The 7163-nt window shown below is 34.6% G+C and overlaps 1 long non-coding RNA gene across 1 annotated transcript; it reads left to right on the forward strand.

Moving 5' to 3' along the window:
• Positions 1 to 316: 316 nt before the first annotated feature.
• LOC118746404 lies at positions 317 to 7162 on the forward strand. Its single transcript, XR_004993824.1, has 3 exons — positions 317 to 402; positions 4861 to 4956; positions 7112 to 7162. It is a non-coding gene; the product is annotated as an uncharacterized LOC118746404 (long non-coding RNA).
• The last annotated feature ends 1 nt before the right edge of the window (position 7163 follows it).

The raw sequence follows: 7163 nt of genomic DNA on the forward strand, positions 1-7163 counted from the left end.
TTATATTATACAGTTAATACGAGTACAAATTAATTACAACCAAAATTTAAATGCAATTGAGATGAATAATTTCCGACAAACAAATTAAAATAAGAAAAAAACTCTTTTGCGAAGAACGCAATTTGCAATCCAATGAACTGTACATTTTGTATTATTTTTTATTTCACTGCATCTAAATCACAAAGTGCTTTAATAAATTATGCAATTTCCATAACATTGTTTTGAACATTTGTATATGTATGTATTTGTGTATTTGCTCTTTCCTCTTCAAATACATGCAGCTTGTGGAAGCTTTATCCTATTTACACTATTCGGGCCACGTTATTCATCGAAATGTATGTCCATCATCGATATTAGTTACCAAGCGTGGTACCTGGAAGCTGGCTGGCTTAGAATTTATTGGTAAGTCTTTTATTCATTTGGAATAAAATTTATTGGATTTATGATATGCATATGATTTTACTTTTAATGTCGTCATGCTATAGGATGTAGTATGTATGTATATGTAGATAAATCTATGTACATTCAATTGATTGTACATATGTGACTCGGAGCATGCGATACTTTTTACTAAACTGAAATATATTTCACCATTCTATTGCGGGAAGTTTTTCAAATCCACAGAAATTTTATCGATGTATGTAGATACAGATATGTGGTGTGAAGTTTGATATCCGTGCAGATAGCGTACGGAATGACGCAAAATAATGTTTTTTATCGACGTAATTTTGCAGAGCTTTTTTCCTTTTTCCTCTAAAACTATTGGAGAGCTACTCAGAACAGTCTTATTTTATTTTTTAACATTAAACTTTCGCCTTTTTTGAAATTTTTTTTCAGGGAAAATTTTGCAAGACATTTTTCTTCCTTTGCACAATTGAAAAGCTACTCAGAACAGTTCTAATTTTATATTTTTCAAACATTAAACTTTTTTGCCTTTTGGAACAATTTTTTTCCGCGTATTTTTGCAGAATTATTTTCCCTTTTAGGAACTCTAGAACTGTTGAAAAGCTACTCAGAACAGCTTAATTTTTTTTTTCAAACATAAAACCTTTTCATCTTTTTTGAAATTTTGTTTTTCAGTGTAATTTTGCAGAACTTTTTTCCTTTTCAGGAATTCTAAAACTACTGAAAAAGGTCTAAATTTTTTAAACATTAAACTTTTTCGTTTTTTTTTTTGTTTTTTTTTCTGCGTAATTGTGCAGAATTTTTTTTCTAGAACTCTAGAGCTACTTAGAAGCTAGTCACAACAGTTTACCTTTATTTAAAACCTTTAAGTTTTTAGTATATTAGAAAAAATTAATTTTTTCGTCGTTATTTTGCAGAATTTTTTATATTGTTTTTCAAAAACCCTAGATCTATTGAAAACATTAAACTTTTTATATTTTTTTGAAAAAAAAAAATGTTTTTTTGCGTAATTTTGCAGAACTTTATTTTTGCTTTTCAGAAATTCTAGAACTATTGAAAAACTAGCCAGGAAAGTTAAAGTTTTTATTTCTTATCTTTGTTTATCTTTTTTGAAAAAAAATCGGCGTAATTTTGCAGAATTTTTTTCCTTTTCAGGAACTCTAGAACCATAAAAAAACTATTCAGAACAGTTGAAATTTCTATTTATTTCAGAGATTAACCTTTTGTTACTACTGGAAAAGTGTTGGCGTAATTTTGCAAAACTTTTTTCCTCTTCATGAATTCTGGAGCTATTGAAAAGCTAGTCAGAACAGTTAAAATTTTAATTTTTTTCAAACATTGAACTTTTTCGGCTATTTTTGAAAAAAATTGGCATATTTTTGCAGAACTTGTCTTCTTTTCAAGAAATCTAGAACTATTGGAAATCAACTCAGAACAGCTTTTCTTTTGTCTTTTTGCGTCATCCCATATGCCAACTTCACAGACATTAAAATTTGTTCTTAATCTTAATCAAAATGGAAATACAACATCGAAGATCAGAATCACTAGTAATGATGTAGAAGTGTAGTTTTGTATCTCCTTTACTGATTAGCAAATGCTGGAGAATCTAGTGAGCTTCTTAGGTGAACACAATGGAGACCGAAGAAGATTCTTTTCCCATTTAACCCTTCTGCAGTGTTTTGAATAAACCCGTTATTGTAATGTTTTGGGTCAATTTGACCCAATGACACAAATTAGTAATTTTTAAGAAAAAAACGGTATTTCAATTTTAATTCAGTTAAAATTTTATTTATCACATGCAGACACTTTATCGGCAAGTGCTGTATGCTTACCGATTCAAAGTTGTCCTTAAATACTAAATACTAATTTGGCTCAAAATGGCCCAGAAATACTGTGGGTGTATGGAAAAACTATGTCGCCTTCTAGAAAACAAACTAAAATAAAAAATATTTTTTGAAAAAACCATAAATGATTATGCTTTTAACGAATAAACAACGTAGCAGCTTTACCTGACTCTGTAACTAAAAAATTTTTTCATGAAAATTGGGTCTTTTTGACCCAATCATTGCAGAAGGGTTGAACTAGTTCTCAAATGGACCACTTATTTGGAACTAATTACAAGGTCAAAGCCGAAAGTTAGAAACTGATGAGCCATATATATTTTCTGGTACAGCTTCGGTGAATTCCAGTAAAAAAGGCCAAGTGGCATTGCCTGCTGCTTGCGGAAATATTTTATAGTGAAAGAGGACAAGCAAAGTTTCGCCTGAGTGATATATAAAGGATTACCACCTATCAAAACACGACTATATTTGCAGACACAACTTTTGGAATGAAAAAGATTGTATCATAGGTGCCATTTACGCTCAGCAGCCGGATTCTAACATGTGCTGTCGCTAATTTTGATTGCCAAAAATCTCCAAAAGAATAGCAGATGCCACTAACAACACGCAACATCTAGATGCATGCCCGCCACACTGCCAGATTTGGCTGATTACGCATCGCATGTGTTACTCTTCCATGTTCTATACTTTTAGGTCCTACTCATTTCATTTTAGCGACGAAAATTTACCGTAACGATTGTCAGAACTCCACTGCAGTAGTCAATTGAATAGAAAAAAGTTGACGATGTTGCAAAGATATGAAAGCATGGGCGTCCGCAAAAAATTTTAGTAAAGAGAAATTCGCTGCCCGAGATTTAGAGCCCAGATATCTCGAATGGCACGCCAGTGCTTTGCTCACACAGTGAGGATACTAGTGGTAGAAAACACAAGATGCCAACAGAACACGAATCAAAATCGATTTTATACTGACTAGCTAGATAACAAAGTAGACGAAAGATTATACGTTGATCAACACAGAATTATGGCGTAATTTCATCTTCCAGACCATTGTAGTTATTAATTATTATTATTTATTATTAATCAACAACAAACAGGATGTTTACAGACTATATGATAGTTACATACAAAGACCTTATGACAAGAGCCTTACAAGTAGACTTAGATTATGAGAAATCAAAGTCTAAGGAAGAAGAATACGCATTAAACTGCGCCAGCGTCCTCCTAAAAGGACAGTTTTAGCTATACCCACGAAGAACAATTCATTACAGCGGAGAATGCGTGAGGGAACATTAAAATTAATTTTCATGAGCAGGTACGGACAATCTATTGATCCCGCACAGATATCAAAGACAAAACACATCGACAACATAGCACGCCTAGACTCTAAGGACATGAGGTTTATTAGTGAGCAACGAAAGCGATAGGACGGAATGGGATCTACAAAATTCATCGAGCGCAAAGCAAAGCGCACAAAAGCTCGCTGAACAGACTCTAATCTATTAACATGGACTGCATGAAACGGTCTCCAAACGAATACCGCGTATTCTAACCTGGACCGAACTAAGGACGAGTACAACAGTTTGAGAGTATGGGGATCAGAAAACGAAGAACAGTTTCGACGAATAAAGACTATACTAACTAGAAGCTAATGTCAAATAGCAGGTAAAACCAATTTATATCTTCGATAGTCAGGCTGGCATAAAGGCAATTGATTCCGTATCTGTTATGGGTACCAGGACTGTGAAACATATCAGGGAACGAGAAAGGAGACGAGCTTGCTAGAGAGGGTACTTCCACACCACTCTTACCGGCCTGAAAGAGGTGCAGCATGCCGCACATTTCCTGTAAATTAATGATTGTGTTACAAGTCCTAAAACAAGCGCGTACGAAGTGGGAATATGCTAGTACCTGCAACACAGCCAAGTTCTTTATAATAGAAGAGCTTTTCTTTTTAAAAGAAGGGAAGTATCGTCAGCTATGAGCCTTTTTACGGGCCACATTCATATAGGCGGACACACAGAGCAGTTAGTACTGCTGAGAGAACTGTTGTGAGAGTGCTTAACATGCAGTAGACCACCCAAGTTTTTTGGGCGCAGAATTTTTAAACAATCTAACCCCAGAAAACGGCAACCGCTGAAATTCGTTGACTATACGAATTGCTCCAATGGGGAGTAGGCGTTTGGAGAGCTCTGTGGTATCTCCAAGGGCCCAATTTTAGACCAATGTGTGCTGGTAGTAATCTATCATAAATAAGGTACCTTAAGTCATAGTATTTGGGAAAATGATGTGTAAAACTAGAAAATTTCCACCTCAAGTTTTCCATAGATCAAAACAGAATAAGTTCTTCTCAGACAAATTAAAAAAGCAGAACTTATCCAAAACAGAAACGAGAGGTACTCGAACGTTAATATCGACAATACCATATGCTCTAGTTTACGGCAATACTAGCGACCCCCGTATTTCTCATGTATGTAAATTTAATTCGAGTTTGAATAAATTTCGTCTAATTTAGAAATCTATTTTTATTTGATGTTAAAATTATTTGCAACTAAAATTGAATTTGTGCAGTTTATTTTATATATGTACGTATTTTTATATTTTTGCATTGTTACAGAAAGAATGAATGAGACTGATGTAAATGAGTTAGTTCCTTGTCAACCCTGGAGTAACAGGGTTTCAAAAATGGCTCAACCAAATTTGGATTTTATGGGTAAGCATTATAGATACTGTTGCTAATTTATCTTTACCATAAAAGTGTTATTATTATTATAAAAGTGTTTATAAAAAACTATATTTTTGGAGGTATTTTAAAATCGGTCCAGCTCACGTAAATCTGAATATTTTTCCCCAAAAATTATTATTAATTTTAAGTGTAACAGTCCGATCATTTATCCTTAAGTGACAGAATACTTGCGACTGGTCGGTATAAATTCAGAGTTTCCGAAAGAGATTTAGTTGTTTTGTTAAAAAATGTACTGTACTGTAGGGTTACCCTTTTTTGTCGGAACCAGGCACAAAAAACGTGTGCTGAAAACAGCCCATTGTACTTACCCTTAATGCTGTTTCACACGCTTCAGTTTCCGGTTAACCGACAGCCGGTTTGGCGCCAGAAAGTGTATGTATACCTATCTGAGGTCTCACACCAGCCGGTGCCTGGTTGCATACATTTTATGCGGTCGATTTGACTTTTATTTGGTATGCTAACGATCTATATTTTTGCACTTTATTTTGCTTAATATTTTTGGTTTTGAACACGAAGAAGGGAATACGAAGGCAACTACCAATATGAAAACAAATACGAAGGCCAAGACCAATACTAACACGAGTAGCAAAAGGTATATGGAGACGAATACGAACACGAATCTGAAGAATATCCGAAGACCAATACGAATAAGGAGATGAAAACGAAGACACATACGAAGGTGTTACGAATACAAATATAAAAACGAAAACAAGTATGAACACGAATACGAAGAGGAATATGGGGTTGAAAGCGAGGTTGAATATGAATAGATAGACCAACCAAAGACAAATGGAAGCACAAATGTGAAAATGAATAGCAAGATGAATTCGGATACGAAGGCAAGTACGAATATGAAGATAAATACGAAGAAGAGGACGAATACGAAGATGATTGCGAAGACGAATACAAAGACCGCACTAAAACGAATACGAATACGACGACGAAGGTACGAATACGAATAGGAAAACAGCGCCTAAAGCGAATAGGAAAGTGAATTCGAAACGTACTATGTATACGCATATGAAGGCAGCGACTAAAAGGAAGGCGAAAACGTGTTCGGGACCCTTAAAAGAACTAGAAAATGGCCAATTTTCGGTATTAATTGGTACTCCTTGAGGTCTTTGCATTGCAAAGAAAGTGCTGAAGAAGCTAACGAGCTAGCCAAAGAGAGCGTTCTCTTTGGCATTGCTAACAGGGTATTGTGTCCTAGGAAGTGTAACCGTGAAATTTAACTATCACAAAGGCCGAAAGTGTCTAAAAAGACGCCAAAGAAACGAAATGTTCTTCAGCATTACATTTGTGGGTCGTAAACGTATGTGGCAACATTATGGACATTATGTATCTTCGACTATGTGAGATCTTTTGTAGGCAGCCAGCATAAACTAACATAACCTAAGTTGTGTACTAAATCTTAATAACCTTTAAATTGATGAATAGGTTGTTACCGACACTTGGAATCAATTTCACTGGCTAAAGATATGACTCAGTTTGTATTTCATAGCAAATTGTTATTTGTTTGAAGCAAATACAACATAATGTGGGTGTTCACGCTTGCTTGGTTACCCCGTAATCTGGTGAAAAATTATTATTCCATAATGTATTTTATTATTGTAAGGTTAATAAAAAGTATAACGACATAACCAGATAACCAGATAACCTGATAAGTAGACAGGTGTGATACATACTAACTATATCGTCGATGTTTTTGCAAAACCACCCATCGACCAATTGCATAACCGCCTATCTTACGGTACTCAAACTTTACAGGAGAGCGTAAAACCGGGGTTTCTTTGAAGACATTGCCTTGATAGGCGGTATATTCTCTAACTATTATTTTGCAAATCTGTTGTTTTAATAACGATTTTATGATTTATGCCATTTGCTCTTTTTTCCCACAACAGCGATTTAGGCGGCTTTGCAAATGGGCGATGGGCGGTTTTGCAAAAACATCGACGATTTCTTTCTTACAATTTCGCAAAATAACTTAATCGACCAAGTCTAATGTACTTTTAAAATTTTTTCTTGCCAAATAAGGCCAAATAGCAAATTGATCCTTAATAAATGCACATTGTATACACTTACATTTTAAATTTATTTATACATTGCTCTTGCGCTTTTGCAGCTCCCGAGACTCAATTAACTTCGAAGGGCAGCCTACTTAGTGATATGTTTTC

The sequence above is a fragment of the Rhagoletis pomonella genome, unplaced genomic scaffold (genome assembly GCF_013731165.1).
Source record: "Rhagoletis pomonella isolate Grant_MI unplaced genomic scaffold, Rhpom_1.0 Rhpom_scaffold_00010, whole genome shotgun sequence".
Lineage (NCBI taxonomy): Eukaryota > Metazoa > Arthropoda > Insecta > Diptera > Tephritidae > Rhagoletis > Rhagoletis pomonella.